A 22,596-nucleotide genomic window follows, 5' to 3' on the forward strand; every position below is an offset into this window, starting at 1 on the left:
TCTCGGCGGATAGAACGTTCGCCTGGTTCCAGTCTTTCAAGTTGACGCCACTTCGCCGACTTGTGTGTCGATGGGGATGAAATGAAGGTGACTAGGACATCTTAACACCCAGTCTCGGACTCAGCCGGGAATCGAACTCGGGCGGTTAGGTATGACGATACGTGGCGCTGACCGCTCAGCTACCAGGGGCGGACTATTTGTTAAACAGAACCATGCCAGCCCAATGTATCAAACAAATTGATATCAGCAGCAATTACAGTGTTCTTCTGACTCGGCTATTTCTCTACAAACTGAAGCGTGAGTGCGTTCTACTTCTAACAGAAGTCAGATAGTGTCACACTAACAACTTATTTCCATTAATTTTGTCAGCTGGAACCTTGTCCACTCCAAGGAGTCGAAGTGTCGTTTTGATCAGTGAGGCATTGTTTTAATTGAAAAAAAGGGATTGAGCTTGACTGTTTTTCGGAATCAGCAAGTGGAACACATTAATTAAGAAACCAGTTGTTAATTTTTTGAAGATATTTAGTGAAAATGAAAGAAACTTTTTGGGATTCACATTAAAAAAAAACGGTTCAAATGGTTCTGAGCACTATGGGACTTAATGTCTGATGTCATCCGTCCCCTAGAACTTAGAATTACTTAAACCTAACTAACCTATAGACATGACACACATCCATGCCTGAGGCTGGATTCGGGCCTGCGACCGTAGGGGTCACGCGGTCCCAGACCTAAAACCGCTCGGCCACACCGGCCGGCCACATTTAAAAGTTATGTTGTAATTTTATTTCCTTGTTACACTAAATTTTAATACTCAGAATTAATTGGTCAACCCTTCCTTGTATGTTTTTCGCCTCAGATGAACGAATATATATGGCTGTCATAGAAATAAGTGTGCAAGGAATAGAAAAGCAACTGAAATCCACTGGACCTGACTGGATATCAGTTTGATTCTACACAGAGTACGCTAAAGAACTTGTCCCTCTTCTAACAGCCGTGTACCGCAAGTCTCTAGAGGAGCGGATGGTTCCAAATGATTGGAAAAGAGCACAGGTAGTTCCAGTTTTCAAGAAGGGTCGTCGAGCAGATGCGCAAAACTATAGGCCTATATCTCTGACATCGGTCTGTTGTAAAATCTTAGAACATGTTTTTTGCTCGCATATCATGTCATTTCTGGAAACGCAGAATCTACTCTGTAGGAATCAACATGTATTCCGGACACAGCGATCGTGTGAGACCCAACTCGCTTTATTTGTTCACGAGACCCAGAAAATATTAAATACAGGCTCCCAGGTAGATGCCATTTTCCCTGCCTTCCGGAAGGCGTTGTGTCGCCTGATAAACACAGTAAGAGCCTACAGAATATCAAACCAGCTGTGTGGCTCGATTGAAGAGTTTTTAGCAAACAGAACACAGCATGTTGTTCGCAATGGAGAGACGTCTACAGACGTTAAAGTAACCTCTGGCGTGCGACAGGGGAGTGTTGTGGGACCATTGCTTTTCACATTATATACACTCCTGGAAATCGAAATAAGAACACCGTGAATTCATTGTCCCAGGAAGGGGAAACTTTATTGACACAGTCCTGGGGTCAGATACATCACATGATCACACTGACAGAACCACAGGCACATAGACACAGGCAACAGAGCATGCACAATGTCGGCACTAGTACAGTGTATATCCACCTTTCGCAGCAATGCAGGCTGCTATTCTCCCATGGAGACGATCGTAGAGATGCTGGATGTAGTCCTGTGGAACGGCTTGCCATGCCATTTCCACCTGGCGCCTCAGTTGGACCAGCGTTCGTGCTGGACATGCAGACCGCGTGAGACGACGCTTCATCCAGTCCCAAACATGCTCAATGGGGGACACATCCGGAGATCTTGCTGGCCAGGGTAGTTGACTTACACCTTCTAGAGCACGTTGGGTGGCACGGGATACATGCGGACGTGCATTGTCCTGTTGGAACAGCAAGTTCCCTTGCCGGTCTAGGAATGGTAGAACGATGGGTTGGATGACGGTTTGGATGTACCGTGCACTATTCAGTGTCGCCTCGACGATCACCAGAGGTGTACGGCCAGTGTAGGAGATCGCTCCCCACACCATGATGCCGGGTGTTGGCCCTGTGTGCCTCGGTCGTATGCAGTCCTGATTGTGGCGCTCACCTGCACGGCGCCAAACACGCATACGACCATCATTGGCACCAAGGCAGAAGTGACTCTCATCGCTGAAGACGACACGTCTCCATTCGTCCCTCCATTCACGCCTGTCGCGACACCACTGGAGGCGGGCTGCACGATGTTGGGGCGTGAGCGGAAGACGGCCTAACGGTGTGCGGGACCGTAGCCCAGCTTCATGGAGACGGTTGCGAATGGTCCTCGCCGATACCCCAGGAGCAACAGTGTCCCTAATTTGCTGGGAAGTGGCGGTGCGGTCCCCTACGGCACTGCGTAGGATCCTTAGGTCTTGGCGTGCATCCGTGCGTCGCTGATGTCCGGTCCCAGGTCGACGGGCACGTGCACCTTCCGCCGACCACTGGCGACAACATCGATGTACTGTGGAGACCTCACGGCCCACTTGTTGAGCAATTCGGCGGTATGTCCACCCGGCCTCCCGCATGCCCACTATACGCCCTCGCTCAAAGTCCGTCAACTGCACATACGGTTCACGTCCACGCTGTCGCGGCATGCCTCCAGTGTTAAAGACTGCGATGGAGCTCCGTATGCCACGGCAAACTGGTTGACACTGACGGCAGCGGTGCACAAATGCTGCGCAGCTAGCGCCATACGACGGCCAACACCGCGGTTCCTGGTGTGTCCGCTGTGCCGTGCGTGTGATCATTGCTTGTACAACCCTCTCGCAGTGTCCGGAGCAAGTATGGTGGGTCTGACACACCGGTGTCACTGTGTTCTTTTTTCCATTTCCAGGAGTGTATAAATGACCTATCAGATTATGTCAGAAGTTCCGTGGGCCTTTTCGCGGAAGATGCTGTAGTATACAGAGGAGTTGCAGCATTAGAAAATTGCAACGAAATGCAGGAAGATCTGCTGCGGATAGGCCCTTGGTGCAGGGAGTGTTTGTTCCGCTATCATATAATCATACAATAAAGGATCCTTCTTTCTATGTATTCGCAATAAATTATATTTGTCCATGATAAGGGACCCTTATCATGGACAAATGTAATTTTTTGCGAATACATAGAAAGAAGGTGCCTTTATTGTATGATTATATGATAGCGGAACAAACACTGGTAGTAGTAACTTCTGTAAAATTATTGGGAGTATGCTTACGGAACGACCTGAAGTGGAATGATCATATAAAAGTAATTGTTGGTAAGGTGGGTGCCAGGTTCAGATTCATTGGGAGAGTCCTTAGAAAATTTAGTCCATCAACAAAGGAGGTGGCTTACAAAACACTCGTTCGACCTATACTTGAGTATTGCTCATTAGTGTGGGATCCGTATCAGGTCGGGTTGACAGAGGAGATAGAGAAGATCCAAAGAAGAGCGGCGCGTTTCGTCACAGGGTTATTTGGTAAGCGTGATAGCGTTACGGAGATGTTTAGCAAACTCAAGTGGCAGACTCTGCAAGAGAGGCACTATGCATCGTCGTGTGGGTTGCTGTCCAGGTTTCGAGAGGATTCGTTTCTGGATGAGGTATCGAATATATTCCTTCCTCCTACTGATACCTCCCGAGGAGATCACGAATGCAAAAATAGAGAGATTCGAGCGCGCACGAAGGCTTTCCGGCAGTCGTTCTTCCCACGAACCATACACGACTGGAACAGGAAAGGGGGTAATGGCAGTGCACCTGAACCGCCCTTCGCCACACTCCGTTGGGTGGCTTGCAGAGTATAAATGTAGATGTAGAAGTAGATGTAGAAAATGGTTCAAATGGCTCTGAGCACTATGGGACTTATCTTCTGAGGTCATCAGTCCCCTAGAACTTAGAACTACTTAAACCTAACTAACCTAAGGATATCACACACATCCATGCGCGAGTCAGGATTCTAGCCTGCGACCAAAGCGGTCGCGCGCTTCCAGACGGTAGCGCCTAGAACCGCTCGGATACTCCTGCTGGCACCCCAGTCATCCCGCAACATTGCGGAAAAGGCGCAGTAGGGCCACAAACCTACGCTTTTAGCTTTTACATCTGCAAGAAAAAATCATCTTTAGATTGATGAGGATAGCACAATCATCTTTGTATCTTTATATACGTATAATTTCAGTTACGAGGAGCGTGCAATAAGGGAGGCCCTATTATACAAACAAAAATTACAAAAAGTTTATCAGTTTTAAAATATCTGATTGAGATTGTACAACGCTTCTGTTACTTCTGTAAGTAGCCACAGTGTTTTTCCCAGCATTTTTAGTAACATCTAGACAAGTTTTTTTTCAAACCAGTGTTGCAGCAGATCGGGTATTGTACTCATAATCAGCTGCTCACTGTTACATGACTTCATCGGTAATGAAGTGCTTACCTCCTAAATGAACTCTGAGTTTCAGGATAATGTGAAAATCACTTGGGGAAAGATGTGGTGAATACTGAGGGTGCGGGAATGAATATTGCGAGCTCCATATAGGTCTTCTAGAAGCATGAGATCAAGCATTGTCGTGAAGGAGAGAACGTTGAGAGTCAAGAGTCCAGGATGTTTTCTTTTGATGACAGCCAGCAACTTCCTCTAAATATTGCAGTACCTCTCTGTATTAATCGTGGTGTTGCGATACAGATAGTAAACGTGTAACAGCCCCTGACGGTGCCAAAAGTCGGTTTTCAAAATTTTCCTTACATTTTTTGGGGTACTTTCACCAGTTTTTATTTATTTATTTATTTATTTATTTATTTATTTTCTCTCGCCATGCTCTGAAGTTTTGTCTCAGTAGTCGAATGGTGGGCCCAGGTCTCATCTCCGTTTTAATTTTGATACAGTCTTTCCATAGGCAGCGTATAGTAGTTTCGCTACGAAAAAATGGATGGCAGATCGTAGCTTACACACGGAAAAGCCATGTAGTGATGGGTAAAAGTTACATTAGTCGTACCACAGTCATACTCCCGTGGTATCTGATCGCAAGTTTGTAAAATGCGACGTCGAGTGGTGTGAAGCTTAACTAACCAGTCGTGAGAGTAACCCTAAACAAGTGAACAGACCGATGGCTGCCGTGACAGCAAAATAATTAACAAGTAAGTTAGTCTGACTATTTTAGTTGTAGTACCTCGTTACTTTGTAAGGGATTTCAGAGAAGACTGTGATAATAAAGCACTTGTTTTATAACATGTCTATTTTCGTAGCACTCTGCCACTCATTTAACAATAATCAAGCAGCAGAAAACTTTAAGGTTGTGCCTGTGGTTCTACTTTGAATCGGTACGACTTAGGCGTTGAGGGAAATTAGATACCAACTAAAAATTATTTGTTTCTGCTTATCAATGTGACGAAGAGAGCGTACAATAAGTGGGACAAGGAAGATATGGGCGAAGCTTAACTGATTATCAGACTGGTGAAATTCGATTTCATGAAGCATGTAGAAGATACCAAAGCCTACATTGGGGTCATCATTTGAAGCGTTTAAATAAAACATAAAAATTTAGAAGATCTAATGACATGACAGCAGAAATGGAAGATCAATTAGATCAGCGTATAATGAAATTGCAATCTACCTTCTTCCGAGTAACTTTTACTGAAGGAGCTTTTACTTAAGGAAACTTCCTACCTGAATACTGAGAATTTATCATTTACCGCATCGCGTCACTAAAGAAGCAAAAAAGATAGCTGTAAAAGACGGTATTGCAGATTTATGAAAGATCATCCTACTTCGTCTTCGCGAGTCCCCAAAACAAATATCGGGGGCACGAAAAAAGGTAAAGAGCATGTTAATGAGTCTTTCGATAAATATGAGGAAATACTAGATGAACATTAATATACTGCTGAGTAAATACACGTATCAAAAGAATTTTGCATCACCACGGTTCGGAAAGTTCCAGAACCTGTACAGAAAATTGGAATAGAGATCATCATAAACATAGTTTCCACTCTTTTTATTGCTCATGTAAAAAATTGGAAGTTTGTGGTAAGGTCTTATCAAATTGTTGAGGTCAGTGATCCCTAAGCTTACGCACTATTTAATCTAACTTACGCTAAGGACAACACACACACACACACCCATGTCCGAGGGAGGAATCGAACCTACGACGGGGGGGGGGGGGAGAGGGGGGGCCGCGGGAGCAACGCGGATCGTAACAAGACATCCTAGACCGTTCGGCTATTGCTCATCAAAACCACGCATTGCATGTTGTACAACCCTACGGTAAAGAGATCGTGATACCAGTCCTGAGCAGTTAATTCAGCATGTTGTTGGGGCCATCTGTACTGCGCTGCATGGTGTCGTGGTTGGACCTCACCATAGACGTCGGGAGTAAAGTTGCGCATCATGCAGCCTATTGCGTACAGTTCTGTGGCTGCACGAAAATCATTATTCAACATGGTCGCGTTGCTGTCAGGGTTCCTCCGAGCCATAATACGTAGGTAGCAGTCATCCACTGTTGACCCTTGGGCGGCGTGAGCGAGGCATGTCATCGACAGTTCCTGTCTCTCTGTATCTCCGCCATGTCCGAACAGCATTGCTTTAGTTAACTCCGCGGCGCCTGGACACTTCCCTTGTCGAGAGCCCTTCCTGGCACAAAGTAACAATGTGGACGCGATCGAACCGCGGTATTGACCGTCTAGTCATGGTTGAACTACAGACAACACGAGCCGTGTACCTCCTTCCTGGTGGAATGACTGGAACTGATCAGCTGTCGGATCTCTTCGCCTAATCGGCACTGCTGATACATTGTTGTTTATATCTTTGGGCGGGTTTAATGACATATCTGAACAGTGAAAGGGATTGTGTCCGTGATACAATATCCACAGTCAACGTCTATCTTCCAGAGTTCTGGGAACCGGGGCTATGCAAAACTTTTTTTGATGTATGTATATGACGTGGATGAGACCGCTTTATCCACAGTTCAAAAACCGTCTAAAGTAAATGTCCTAAAAGACAGACACATAGTGGCCAGAATCACAAGCCGAGAAACGGGTCTTACGACGACATTTGTGTGTGCAGTTACTGAAGTAGTAGAATTCATACCTCTCATGTTAATATTAAAGCGTAGCAGAATGAACGACGTCTTAAAAATGTGAGCCCCACAATATTTCATAGAATGCACAAAAGTAGAAAAAAAAGGGACCAGAAATCAATTTTGCTTTCTCTGGATACACTCATACAAATAATTTAGATGTTCGTGATTATGGTGTAATAATGATACCATTTCCTGATCATACGAATCATTGTCTAGAGCCATTGGACAGACAATTTTTGAAAACAGTAAAAAACAACTACAATGAAGCGGCACCTTTGTGGGTACGTTAAAATCTTGGCAGTGTCGTAAAACTAGCTATCATTGCGGAATTCCTGGGGAATGCATACCTCAGATCAGTTTGTATGGACATAGCACTAAACGGTTTTAAGGCAACTAACTTGTGGTCACGTGGTAGAAATGTCGTCAACGGACAAGATATTGCAGAGAGCCTACTACCGAACATATTGTTGATCAATCGGACCAAGAAGCTGCTGATGGAACTGAAGTTCAACTGGCTCTAAGCACTAAGGGACTTAACATCTGAGGCGACCGTAGCAGTAGCGCGGTTCCAGACTGAAGCGCCTAGAACCGCTCGGCCACAGAGGCCGTCGGAACGGAATAAACAATGCGAAAATCTGGCAGCACTCAGTGATCGGTCTGGAACATCTACAATGTCTCACAAGTGTGGACAATGTGTAAACAGTTGTCGAAATTAACAGTCAAAAAATAAAGTCTTGCTTGAACACTTTATCTCGAATCCTGTGAATAACAATAGTTAAGGAGGAAACTGCGAAACCACCTGCTAGCAATGCAATTAACATCGAGTTCTTACAAAAAAGAAACTGAAGCCAAAGAAAAGGCAAATGAAAAGAAGAAATATATGCAAAAATGTATGAAAAAGAGACAGATAGATGAAAATTTAACAATAATAAAAAAAAGGATAGAGTGAATTGGTTGTTTCAGCTGTGTTAGGAAGATCGAAAGAAGACATGCTTCAGGGTATGAAATGTAAAAGTTGGGAGCAAGATCTATGCGCTCCGGTTGAAAGAAAAGTTAAGACATATTTCTGTGATATATCTGTTTAAATCAAGAGATTTTCGATATGCCAATTTAAGCAATTTATTTTGCTAAGAAGTTGTATTTTTTTCCTATGTGTAATTTAATTACTTGTAACTACGGAAGTGAAGTTACGTTTATAGTTTGTAATTTGTTATCGTGACATTTTGTTACAGAAATCCACGGATTTATAATATCGTCGCTGAAGTATTATCGTAAGTACGACTTGAGCTATAGAGGGTATGGATTAGGAAACAAGGAGGTTGAAAACTCATTTTGAGAAAAAAAATTGTATTTGTGTGGAAACTGGTTGATAGCCTAAAAAAAGATTCAGTGTGCGCAAAACAAATTATGTTATTTAAATTACTCTGCCAATGACAGAAATTGTCCCGTAAGGCTTAAGGAATACGACCTGAGCAAGATATGCTAATTATGAGCTATCTGGCAGAATACTGGGAGGATTCTGCGGTACTCACCGTAAGCCGACGTGAGCGTCGTCAACACATACCACTCGAATTCGCCAGCCCCCGCACGTCACGGGCAACTTTCGTAAATAAATAATAAATACAACCACATTGCTGATGGAGTTGCTCGTCCCTTCACATACAACCAGAAGCTGGGGTGTAAGTGCTGAATCTGCACGTGCGCTTGATTTACTGATTTATAGCTGTAATTCTGGTTCCCGGATATGAAGAAAACACGTGCTGTAATATTCATGGCGAAGCTAGTGAAATTTCTAAATGCCGGTAGAATAAGGACAGAGTAACATCTGAAAGTATTGCTACTGAAGATGCCTTCCAAACAAACAAGTGTGAAACTGATTTTATTGAGCTGTACATAACACGGAAATAACGCAAAAATTATCAATGTGATATTACGCACAGCTGAGGACTAAAGGACTGAAAAATTTAAAAATTCTGATCCAAAAGTTACACGACTCAACTGGAGATTTTTCTTTTAATAAAGAAATTTTTAAAGATCCCTTCGAATTACGCGAATGAGGTAACTGTCGGGAAGAGTTCTAAAAACTTTCCTTCCTGTAGAAGTTTCTAGTAGTATAATGCCCACCTCTCTCAACCAACTTTCGTACGTACTGCTTAGAAACGGCAGTCGTAAATTAAGAAAAAAAAAAAAAAGAAATCTTATTCGCCGTGCAAAATACGTTGACGGAGAAAGAGAATGGAATGAGAAGTGGAGCAAGAATACTTGTACTGAGCACGATGTGCCATAACCATTCGCAAGGAGGCTGAATACGTGTATGTGAGTTGGATGCAGAAAATAAAGCTAAATAAGCCAGGAGTGCTGGGATATAAAGAAAGAATTAATGCTTGAAGACTTTTTTTCTGAAGGTAGTGCCACTGTGAGTTACAGGTACTCGTACATGCATTACAATATGACGTCTCAGAGATTCAGTGCTGCCGTGGGAACGTTGTTGGAACTGTAAGAGCTTAATTTCAGCTGCATCTCATTAACGGAAGAACAAAGTGCTGCTCAAATTCTCTCAGAATTCTTTACCAAGCAGCCTCATTAAATTAAACGAAAAGAGTTTCGGGAACTGAAAGAATCCGAGTTAGTTGGGTGTGTAGCTTAGAAGGAGAGCGCCCAACTAATGAATGCTGGTCCGCGTGCCGCCATCATGACGCAAGTTCCTCTCGCCCACACTCAGGAAATTTCTTCCTGTTCTACGCGAGCCATTAGGTAATTGAGGAGTCGCAGCTGACGGAAGCTATTAGTTTTAGTCCATTTATTTCCTTTGATGAAGAGATATCGCTTTATTCTTTTTCTGCAATCCAAGCTGCAGAAAATTCGTATATTAGAAGCCCAAATTAAAATGCACTGATCCGTAAACAATTGTGGAAACAGTAGAATGAGTTACACGTTATTACAAGAAATAAACATCAGAAGAAAATGTTGTAACATACCTTTCCTCGTGCGTTCGGCAGATTAAAAAGATTTTCTTTCTGGCATTTAACGTGAGGTTGGCAATTACAGTGCGTAATCGACGCGAAGCAGTCACGCTGCAACGTGTTTGGGATATCATGTCACACTGTATGTCCCAGGATAACTGATTGTCTCACAAGTCCAAAAGCCCCTGTCGAAATCAGACTCTGTGAAGCCTTTTAATGTTCAAATGAGCCGCTAGACAGATGAAACTTACTAGTTATTTTATTTTAAATTCGTTTTTAATTTGAAGAATATCGATTAAGTACCGTCGTGGGCAGTCATACATGCAACACTTCAATCACGTCTTTGAGTACATACTACGAAGTTATTTTCTGACGAGGGCAAATATGATACCGGTTGAGTAGCAGTAGTAACAAAGCCGAGAAAGATATTGCTGGGGTAAGAGAAACTTGCGACATTACAAGGTTCGGATTTGACTCGTATTTGTTTTGTCTCATTTCCTTTTATAAAGTAGACAAATATACGCAACGGGTTGAATAAAGACTGAATCAAATGAGGTCAGTTGAAGGAGAGTGGTCACCTTCGAGTAAATAGACGAATTTGTAGTGTTGGTGCTAATTCTACTGACAAAGAGAACGTGCTGTGTAAGATCCCAGCAGATAAATTCCGTAACCTCAAAACAAAAATGTGACTAACCTCCCTTTCAGAATAAGTCTAATGTAACCATTCAATAAGTAACTGACTGTGAATCTAAACTGGCCCTGAAAAATCATTCTGACTAAACTGAAAATTCTTACATCAATGACGTCGCCGGATAATGTGTAAATATCAGCTCCTATAAGAATTTTTTCCTGCCACAGCCCAGTGCAGTGCTGATCACTAGATTTTGTTATGTATGAAAAACAACTGATTTTCTTTACAGTAATTGGCATGACTATGAATAGGGGATAATAGTAAAAACCTTAAATTCAGATGAGTGACTGTCAAAAGTTATTTTTATAAGAAAGATTATTGAAAGATATCTGAAAACATTTACAAGGGACTTTGATAAAAAGATAGAACAAAAATCGGTTGTAGCAATTAAAATATGCGTGCGGCAATAATGAACAATAATATTTTGCTTTTACCTTATACTACATCGCTCAGGCACATTTTGCTTTTACCTTATACTACACCGCTCAGGCACCGCCATCGTTCTCCACGACCGGCCTTGGTAATTCCATAAGTCTACCGACCTTCTCGAGCTACAGAACACCACTACTGGACTGCGTTCTACGGGCGACCTGACCCAACCGCCCGACTACGGGTTACTGTTACTACTGCCAACACTGCCCTCATGTCTGCGATTCTATTGCAGCTTACATATCGCAGGCAGCGCATGAGCATTCCATCGAAGTTACATCTGCTCGAGTGCGCTAGCAATAAATTCCTTAGTCACGGACTTCTTACAGCTGAAATCAGTAATCTGCGGTTAGACAATAAAGTGGTGATCATTCTTTCATTCTTTAAACCGTCGCACAAAAGACAAGGAAATAGATATCGAAATAAATCACCAAAGGATTGAATAGCAGCTGAAGTCGCTCAACAGAGGAAAGACAACTTGACCTGATCGAGTACCATACCAATTCGGTTCTACACAAATTACGCCAAATAACTCGCCTCTCTTCTAGGGGAGGTGTACCTCCTGAGGAGCGAAGCGTTCCTAACGACTGGGAAAAACGTCCACAGGTCATCCCCGTTTTCAAGAACAGTCATCAAACAGACGTATCATTCTATAGACCTATACCTCTGCCGTCTGTCTGTTGTAGAATAATGGAACACATTTTTTGCTTGCATGTTATAGCATTTCTGGAGACCGGAAACCTATTCCGTAGGAGCCAACATGAGTTGCGAAAACAGCGATCTTGTGAATCGGAGTTCGCTCTGTTCATTCACGAGACCACGAGACCCAGAAAGCATTTGATGCAGGCATCCAGGTATGTGCCGTCTTCTTTGGCATCCAAATGGCGTTCGGTGCCGTTCCGCATTGCCGTCTAATGAAGAAAATACGAGCGTACGGAATAGCGGACCAACTACACTACTGGCAGTTAAAATTGCTGCACCACGAAGATGACGTGCTACAGACGCGACATTTAACCGATAAGAAGAAGATGCTGTGATGTGCAAATGATTAGTTTTTCAGTGCATTCAAACAAGGTTGGCGCCGGTAGCCACACCTACAACGTGCTGGTATGAGGAACGTTTCCAACCGATTTCTCAAACAGCAGTTGACCGGCGTTGCCTGGTGAAACGTTGTTGTGATGCCTCGTGTAAGGAGGAGAAATGCGTACCATCACCTTTCCGACTTTGATAAAGGTCGGATTGTAGCCTATCGCGATTGCGGTTTATCGTAGCGCGACATTGCTCCTCTCGTTGGTCGAGATCCAATGACTGTAAGCAGAATACGGAATCGGTGGGTTCAGGGGGTAATACAGAACGCCATGCTGGATCCCAACGGCCTCGTATCACTAGCAGTCGAGATGAGAGGCATCTTATCCGCATGACTGTGAGGGATCGTGCAAACACGTCTCGATCCCTGAGTCAACAGATTGGGACGTTTGCAAGACAACAACCATCTGTACGAACTATTCGACGACGCTTACAGCATCATGGACTATCAGCTCGGAGACCATGGCTGCGGTTACCCTTGTCGCTGCATCACAGACAAGAGGGCCTGCGTTGGTGTACCCAACGACGAACCTGGCTGCACGAATGGCAAAACGTCATTTTTTTGGGATGAATCCAGGTTTTGTTTACAGCATCATGCACATTGGAAGCGTATATTCGTCATCTCCATACTGGCGTATCACCTGCCGTGATGTTATGGGGTGCCATTAGTTACACGTCTCAGTCACCTCTTGTTCGCACTGACGGCACTTTGACCACTGGACGTTACATATCAGATGCGTTACGACCCATAGCTCTACCCTTCATTCGATCCCTGTGAAACCCAACATGTCAGCAGGATAATGGACGACCGCATGTTGCACTTCCTGTACGGGGCCATTCTGGATACAGAAAATGTTCGACTGCTGCCTTGGCCAGCAGATCTCTCACAAATTTAAAACGTCTGGTCGATGGTGGCCGATCAACTGGCTCGTCACAATACGCCAACTGACTCCTCCTCACTCTCTGTCTTTCCTACGTTCTGTATTCCTACTATCCAAACCAACCCCTACCTCCTTCTTTGTAGGTTTCCTACGTACCTGAGATTTTTTATCCACACCCCTCAACCCTTTGGAACACACTCACTAATTCTCATTTGGTGCTGGTACTCCTGATTATAAGTGGAAGTACAGTGCTTCATCATCTGTTTCTCAGAAGAATATCACAAATCTGCAATATGATTTTAAAATGTGTGTATTTTCCTTCTTTAGCTGTTCCTCGCTGATTTTTAATTTAGAATGGAAAACCTATTTTTTTCGTTCTTTTAATATTTTTTAAAAAATCCCTTGGCATAAGAGCAGAACTGCGTACCGCTGATAGTCCCCCCCCCCAACCCCCCACCCATACAAGACGAGGGGAATGAAATAAGAAAAGTACCTGTGTACTATCCTTCCCCAGCACTATCTGACTATGAAACTTCCTGGCAGATTAAAACTGTGTGCCCGACCGAGACTCGAACTCGGGACCTTTGCCTTTCGCGGGCAAGTGCTCTGCCATCTCAGCTACCGAAGCACGATTCACGCCCGGTCCTCACAGCTTTACTTCTGACAGTATCTCGTCTCCTACCTTCTCAGGAGAGCTTCTGTAAAATTTGGAAGGTAGGAGACGAGATACTGGCAGAAGTAAAGCTGTGAACCAACAGTAAGCCCAGATTTTATGGACTGCCAGTCCATCCCATCTGTAACCTTCGCCCTCTCCCATATCGACACCAAATTCCTGAATTCCAAACCCTCCTCCTCAAAAAGGGAAAAATGTATCTCTTCCTTTTCCTCACTCATATTGTCCCCAAGGCCCTGCACTCTCCAAATCCCCTCCCCAGTTCTCTGCACTCACCACATACAGAGCTGCACAGTTAACCACTGCAAAAGATCTCCCTTGTCAATTTTGGTCACCATACAAACCTTGCAACCTTTCCCACAACCATCTGGACCAAGAACCGTTAACCTACTCATTGTCCCTCCACCCTCTCTGCTGTGATCAAAGGGGTCGACCCAGATTATACATCATACTAAAATTCATTTAGATTCAAAGTACATCTTGTTAGAGAACATGAAGAATCTCTTAGACCTAGTAGCCATTTTAAAGCTGCATGGTCAGTAATCAGTGTGATCTTACATCCAAATAAATAACATCTAAGATATCATATATTAATGTCTACATCTCCTCTCCAATGGTAGAATAACTTCGCTCCGCCTTACCACTTGGTCGGCCCTGTGGCCGTGCGGTTCTAGGCGCTTTAGCCTGGAACCGCGTGACCCCTTCGGTCGCAGGTTCGAATCCTGCCTCGGGCGTGGATGTGTGTGATGTCCTTAGGTTTAAGTAATTCTAAGTTCTAGGGGACTGATGACCTCAGAAGTTAAGTCCCATAGTGCTCAGAGCCATTTGAGCTCATCTAACGTGTCAGTAATATTAGGGATCGGGTACAAATCTCTCCCTGTTTTTTCATTTAAGAATCTGTAGTCACAACAAAATCGCTGTTGCTTTGTCCCTTCCAGTGGCTTTTTTGTTTCAGTTACTATGCTTACTGCCCATGGACAATTTCGATACTCAGTAGCACTAGCTATCTTTTGTAGATAACTGGCTGCAAGCGGCACTGGTGCCATGTTTTGTGTAGTTTTCATTCTTACTCTTCGAGAAAATGCAAGAGAAATCTCCGTTTGGAACAAATCTAGTGTCCTATCCTCAGCCTCTCTCAATAAAACTGCACTAGCATGAGTTTGTTAGTCAACTCATGAGTTTGGTCTTTTGACTTGCACTCCCCCTGTTACATTTTTATAGTCCCATTTTGCATTTGTCTCATATTACTAAATTTTTCTCGAAAGAAATGAACATTATTTTGCTTTCTATACTTTTCCCTTAACCAATTTTCCAACCCTATAAAAGTTGTTACTTACTCAAAACCTCATGGTACATGATGTATGACTAAGTCTCACCCGGGACGTGTAATTTAGCCATCTTTAACGAAGTTTGTTCCGACCAACTGCACAAACTGTCTGCAGATAAGACAACCTAAATAAAAATAATAACATCCTACGATGGTTTGTCACATTAAATGGATATACGACGAGCGGCTACAAGATTCACTGCCAGTATTGATTTTACTTGACTAATACCTAATCTTGTAGGATCTCTTGTTTGATTACGTAACCGCTGAGTCATATGCTCTTTTTGTTCCTTTAATAATTCAACAACTGATATTGTGCCATATCTGTGCAATGTCGTTCTCTTTCACAGCAAGCCTTATTCACCAGATACAATATACACTATCACGAATACCAAAAATTACTTATTACTTCGCCTCATCGACACCCAATGACACTTAACACATTTCTCTTTTGAACGACAGTGGAACATATTACAGGGATATTCTTGTCACAAAGAACGCAGTGACCACACACATTACAAGTTTTACAGTCTACAGACACTAAATATTCTTCACTAGGCTTTACGAACGTAATTCTTAACTTATTGCGTCTTATTCCCGACGTGATAACAGTCAAGACATATTTGTATGACTAAGAAAGCTTTTCAGTCACTAAACCACAATTCTTGTAACTGCTGTTGTGGCTCCCATACAAAATACTTCGTACAGACATTTGATGCTGATGATGCAAGCTTCAGAAGCATGACCACTACCTGACAGCAATTTTGCAAGATGCGACTGTTTGGAGAGCGGAAGTATAGATGATTTTGTGGCGTGAGAAACTCTTCCAGCTCACTTCTTGCCAGTTTTCCTTGGAAAGATGGTAGTGACCTGTTGTTGCCGTATGTACAATGAAGGAAGATTCAGGATTAATTATTTATTTCCACAAGCTACGATCAGAATCTTGTGTCGCTGTTGTCATCAGGTGTCGACATCCATTGAGGATTCACGGCGTAAGTGGTCTTTAACCCACTCAAAGTAGCTAACTCAGCACTAGCCATTTCTGCCAGCTACTGCTATGGCAGACTGCTGCTCCCAGTGGCTCTGGTATTGTCCGAACTGTGGTGCTGCAGCAGTGGTGGACTTAATAGGCGCCAGTTTGAGAGGTGGTCTTCCCGTCCCACACACCATCATTCTTGTTCATCTGTTGAACCACTATTATAGTTGCAGTGTAGCCGTGTAGTACGACGATTTTGCCAAGCCGTTCAGGTAGGCCCTGATCAGTTCGCCGAAGTATCAGGAATGCAGATGTCCTGAGCTGAGATGATAGTGAAGGTCCCCACGGTCCTCGTACCTGTGACAGCAGCAGGCTGAGGTGTTGAAATCTGTGAGTGATGATTATGACGAGGTAGCCATCTCTCCCAGTAGCGGCTCTCATTGCTCAATAGCGTGCAAGAAGTCTAGAACAGACTTGTGCCAAACGTCAAATTACTGTAATCAGGGAATCGATAGCAAACGTTGTATACGTCATCAGTCCATATGACTGTTACCCTGAAGATCTAAAATACTGGGGTTTTTATGGAATGAAGTAATGGCTAATGTTTACCCATCGCCACTTGTGATGACAGCATAGGTCTTGCTATTATGGAGGTGTCAGCCATTCTCATTTTGCTGTGCTTGGTTAACGAGTTTGTTATAGTACAAGATGGCTCCGTAAAAGCTACTGGGACGTGTTGTAGGACTAGTAATAGTGTTTCCTTCATCCGGTTCGAAGGTGACGTGATCCTGACTGGTTCCTCTGCCCCACTACATTTCTGGCGAGGTCCGCTCTCAGGCTTGCCAAAGGCGCCGATTCTGTGCTTTTCTCTGTCTTACTCTCAGTAGTGAAACATTATTCTTTGCTCCGGCTCGTATTGACACCGCAGTGATGTAATGGAGATATCTTCGCTCTGGGACTTTGAAAATTTTAGCTATTTGCTGCCTTGTCCAAGGTTGGTATGCAACAATATGTTGTTGCGGATATTGCTTAGCTTTTGCACGGTATTTTGTCTACCAATATAAGCTCATCCACTATGTTACCACAGAGGGCCGAATGATGGCGTAACGAAATGCCAAAACTGGTTGCTTTTGGAATAAATCAGGGACGAAAATATAGCTGCTGATTTATTTTTTGCTGGTTATACTTCTCGTTCACACAGCTTGACAGCTTTACCGCCCCTGATGACCACCACAACGATTACTACTTATGCCCGACAGCCCATGAGCTTATCGATACCAAGCTCTCAGCCCGTGTTCCTAGTTTCCAGTACCTCGACAACGTTCCAAAAAATGTTTCTAATGGATCTGAGCACTATGGGACTTAACATGTGAGGTCATCAGTCCCCTAGATCTTAGAATTACTTAAACCTAACTAACCTAAGGACAGCACACACATCCAAGACCAAGGCAGGATTCGAACCTGCGACCATAGTGGTAGCGCGGTTCCAGACTGAGTGCCTAGAACCGCTCGGCCACCGCGGCCGTCGACAATGTCCCACACACAGAACTCAGTGTTCAAAATAATAACATAAGACATTCAACAGATACTCTGTAACAAACGCACCACTGCTCCCAATCCCAACTACATAACCTACAGACATCTGAAACGATACCCCTCTTGTCCTTGGAAATCCTAGCCACCCTCTACAATATAATTCTTCATAAAAGTTCCTATTCTGAGCCATGGGAAACGTATTCTCCCTTAAACCAAGCAAACCAGCGATCTCTATCATTCCGTCGGCCTCACCTCTGTGTTTATCAAGATATTTGAATCCCTCTTATCCCCACATATTCATAAACTTCTTCACCTCACACACGCTTAGACGAGGTTCTGGAAGTCCACGTAATACAGACTCCCGCCAGGACCGTCGTATTGTAAGGGCAGCTGTGGCAGATCGTACAGTTACCAAAGCAGAAATAAGAGAGTTTGCGGGCCCACACTTGTCAATACAAACTGTTGTGAACCTGATATTATCAGTGTGACTGAAGACATGCACACCTCTAGCCCATCGTCCACTCCTACCACCGCTTCGACGTGCACAGCTCGACTGGTGCTGTCAGAGGACCACTTCGAAGATGGAATGGTGCTCCATGGTCTTCAGCGATGAAAGCAGATTCTGCCTGCACGTAAATGATGATCGTATCCGAGTATGACAGACCGGATGAGCACAGTCGCGTGGAGTGCATTCGTCCAAGACACACTGCCACACACCAGGCATTATGTTCTGGACTGTGATAAGCTACAACTCTCGTTCACCTTTGGTGTTTCTGGAGGGGAGGCTAACCAGCGCTCGGTCGTGAAGAATGTTAGAATGTTGTTAGATCCGTTCTTTTGCCATTATTACAAAAGGAAGGTGATGTGTTGCTCCAACAGGATAATCCTCACCCGCGCACAAACCATAAATCTCAACGTGTTCTGCAAGACGTACAGCAACTTCTCTGGCCAGCACCTCTTACAGAACTACTTGAAATGTCGACCAGAAGTGGCATAATGTATCCAAGGACAGTATTCCCCGTCTGTACGATCGACTAGATGCCTGGTTCGGTGTCTCCATTGCCACCTATGGGGCTACACCAGGTAGTAATGTGGGTGTTTCAGTACGATTCGACACCTGGTACCACTGAAGAGCATGTGCAACTTATCTATATTTGTTAAGTACACTCCTGGAAATTGAAATAAGAACACCGTGAATTCATTGTCCCAGGAAGGGGAAACTTTATTGACACATTCCTGGGGTCAGATACATCACATGATCACACTGACAGAACCACAGGCACATAGACACAGGCAACAGAGCATGCACAATGTCGGCACTAGTACAGTGTATATCCACCTTTCGCAGCAATGTAGGGTGCTATTCTCCCATGGAGATGATCGTAGAGATGCTGGATGTTGTCCTGTGGAAGAGCTTGCCATGCCATTTCCACCTGGCGCCTCAGTTGGACCAGCGTTCACCCAGTCCCAAACATGCTCAATGGGGGACAGATCCGGAGATCTTACTGGCCAGGGTAGTTGACTTACACCTTCTAGAGCACGTTGGGTGGCACGTGATACATGCGGACGTGCATTGTCCTGTTGGAACAGCAAGTTCCCTTGCTAGTCTAGGAATGGTAGAAAGATGGATTCGATGACGGTTTGGATGTACTGTGCACTATTCAGTGTCCCCTCGACGATCACCAGAGGTGTACGGCCAGTGTAGGAGATCGCTCCCCACACCATGATGCCGGATGTTGGCCCTGTGTGCCTCGGTCGTATGCAGTCCTGATTGTGGCGCTCACCTGCACGGCGCCAAACACGCATATGACCATCATTGGCACCAAGGCATAAGCGACTCTCATCGCTGAAGACGACACGTCTCCATTCGTCCTTCCATTCACGCTTGTCGCGACACCACTGGAGGCGGGCTGCACGATGTTGGGGCGTGAGCGGAAGACGGCCTAACGGTGTGCGGGACCGTAGCCCAGCTTCATGGAGACGGTTGCGAATGGTCCTTGCCGATACCCCAGGAGCAACAGTGTCCCTAATTTGCTGGGAAGTGGCGGTGCGGTCCCTTACGGCACTGCGTAGGATCCTTAGGTCTTGGCGTGCATCCATGAGTCGCTGCGGTCCGGTCCCAGGTCGACGGGCACGTGCACCTTCCGCCGACCACTGGCGACAACATCGATGTACTGTGGAGACCTCACGCCCCGCGTGTTGAGCATTTCGGCGGTACGTCCACCCGGCCTCCCGCATGCCCACTATACGCCCTCGCTCAAAGTCCGTCACCTGCACATACGGTTCACGTCCACGCTGTCGCGGCATGCTACCAGTGTTAAAGACTGTGATGGAGCTCCGTATGCCACGGCAAACTGGCTGACACTGACGGCGGCGGTGCACAAATGCTCGCAGCTCGCGCCATTCGACGGCCAACACCGCGGTTCCTGGTGTGTCCGCTGTGCCTTGCGTGTGATCATTGCTTGTACAGCCCTCTCGCAGTGTCCGGAGCAAGTAAGGTGGGTCTGACACACCGGTGTCAATGTGTTATTTTTTCCATTTCCAGGAGTGTATTTATTAAGGGTGAATGGTTAAGTGGAAAGTAATTTGCAAACAGAGACGGAGGGCGATGTCTGTAATATGCTGTAACTTCTATGTGCCACGAAATTGTGTTGTCACGACACAGTTTGAATCAAATTGGGAAATTTATTATAAGAACTGAATCAATCACTGAGATGAATATTGACATTTAATAAAAAGATTCATGTGAATAGTTGGAATGAGCATATGGGTACAATTAAAGTTGTTGTTGTTGTGGTCTTCAGTCCTGAGACTGGGTTGATGCAGCTCTCCATGCTACTCCATCCTGTGCAAGGCTTTTCATCTCCCAAAACCTACTGCAGCCTATATGCTTCTGAATCTGCTTAGTGTATTCATCTCTTGGTCTCCCTCTACGATTTTTACCCTCCACGCTGCCCTCCAGTACCAAATTGGTGATCCCTTGATGACTCAGAACATGTCCTACTAACCGATCCCTTCTTCTAGTCAAGTTGTGCCACAAACTCCTCCTCAATTCTATTCAATACCTCCTCATTAGTTATGTGATCTGCCCATCTAATCTTCAGCATTCTTCTGTAGCACCACATTTCGAAAGCTTCTATTGTCTTCTTGTCCAAACTTTTTATCATCCATGTTTCACTTCCATACATGGCTACACTCCATAAAAGTACTTTCAGAAACGACTTCCTGACATTTAAATCTACGCTCGATGTTAACAAATTTTTCTTCTTCAGAAACGCTTTCCTTGCCATTGCCAGTCTACAGTTTATATCCTCTCTACTTCGACCATCATCAGTTTCCATTATTCTCGTTTTGCTTTGTTTGTTCATCTTATATCCTCCTTTCAAGACACTATGCATTCCGTTCAACTGCTCTTCCAAGTCCTTTGCTGTCTCTGAGAGAATTACGATGTCATCGGCGAACCTCAAAGTTTTTATTTCTTCTCCCTGGATTTTCATACCTATTCCGAATATTTCTTTTGTTTCCTTTACTGCTTGCTCAATATACAGATTGAATAGCATCGGGGAGAGGCTACAAACCTGTCTCACTCCCTTCCCAACCACTGCTTCCCTTTCATGTCCCTCGACTCAATTAATCAAACAACGAAAAGCAAGATAATCAAACAAAAATATAAGGCCTGCCTATCCCGCTTCAGGAACGCCAGATGGGATGTATAAAAGTAGCATTGCCAAAGGAGAGGAGCTTGTCTGAGAAACATTCATCACAGTTTAAAACAGATTACTGAAATAAAACGTGATGTTAAAAATTCACAAAGTAATTTTAAACTGTGGTTTATTTTTACTCTTTAATACTTCATTCAGTTATACTATTATTATATTGAGACCTGAGGTATATTGTGGTGATAAATAAAAAGGAAATATTAAATGCACATGGAAAATTTCACACAAACAGACACGATTCACACACACACACACACACACACACACACACACACACACAAGAACAGAGATAAAAGAATTTTTTCCATCACAAAAACTCAAAGGCATCTCTGTCACTATAACTGAATTATTGTGAATATGAATACTATGAAATACTTTCCGACAGAGAACTTTGCCTAACTCATGTTCCACATGAAACTAAGGAACGCTGGAGTGAAACAACGACAAATACTATGGATATTCAACAACAAAGCAAAATTACGAAGACTCATGAAAAATCAATTATAAAAAGTCTAACTGTGTAGACACGAAGGGCAATAAAATGTCACTCCGAATTAAGAACAAAGTTTCGCCAAGATGATACTGAACTTACACACAATGTACTTACTACAACGTGGTATGAGCAAAGCTACACATTCTTAAGTTTGTATGCTGATGCGAAATGAAAAGCGAAGGGAATAATACCCATGCACACGAGAAAAGTTCACACACGTATCCCTATTAAGGGAAAAGTCCAACAAATGAATTCAAATTTGTGGTGGAGTAACGAACTTCCTGCATAAAGTTTTATGGTTACACAGTGCAAGGTCTGTAAAAACTTGCTAAAAACAGAAAACAAAGTCATGAATAAACTCTGGAAAATATAAGTGTAAGACGACTGAACTTGAAACTGAACTAGCAAATCAAACACATGCATCAATTAGAATAGCTACACATCGCCACACATTACCACTCTCACCAGCGCCAAGTCAATCTTAAGACTTCCGTCTTCACCCATCAGAGGTTCAGTGCTGAGTGCTGAGCACACGCTCACGCTGTGACGAACTTCCCCCAAGAATCCGGAAGACGCCAGAGGGGTCGTTTCCGCCACCAACTTAACTACCTTTGAATGACTAATGAAAGCGTACAAATCTCCTTGGCATGACTGAAAAAGCTACTTAGACAACATTGTTAGAACCACAGTAGGCAGTCAGACGCT

The sequence above is a fragment of the Schistocerca gregaria genome, chromosome 5 (genome assembly GCF_023897955.1).
Source record: "Schistocerca gregaria isolate iqSchGreg1 chromosome 5, iqSchGreg1.2, whole genome shotgun sequence".
NCBI classification, from domain to species: domain Eukaryota; kingdom Metazoa; phylum Arthropoda; class Insecta; order Orthoptera; family Acrididae; genus Schistocerca; species Schistocerca gregaria.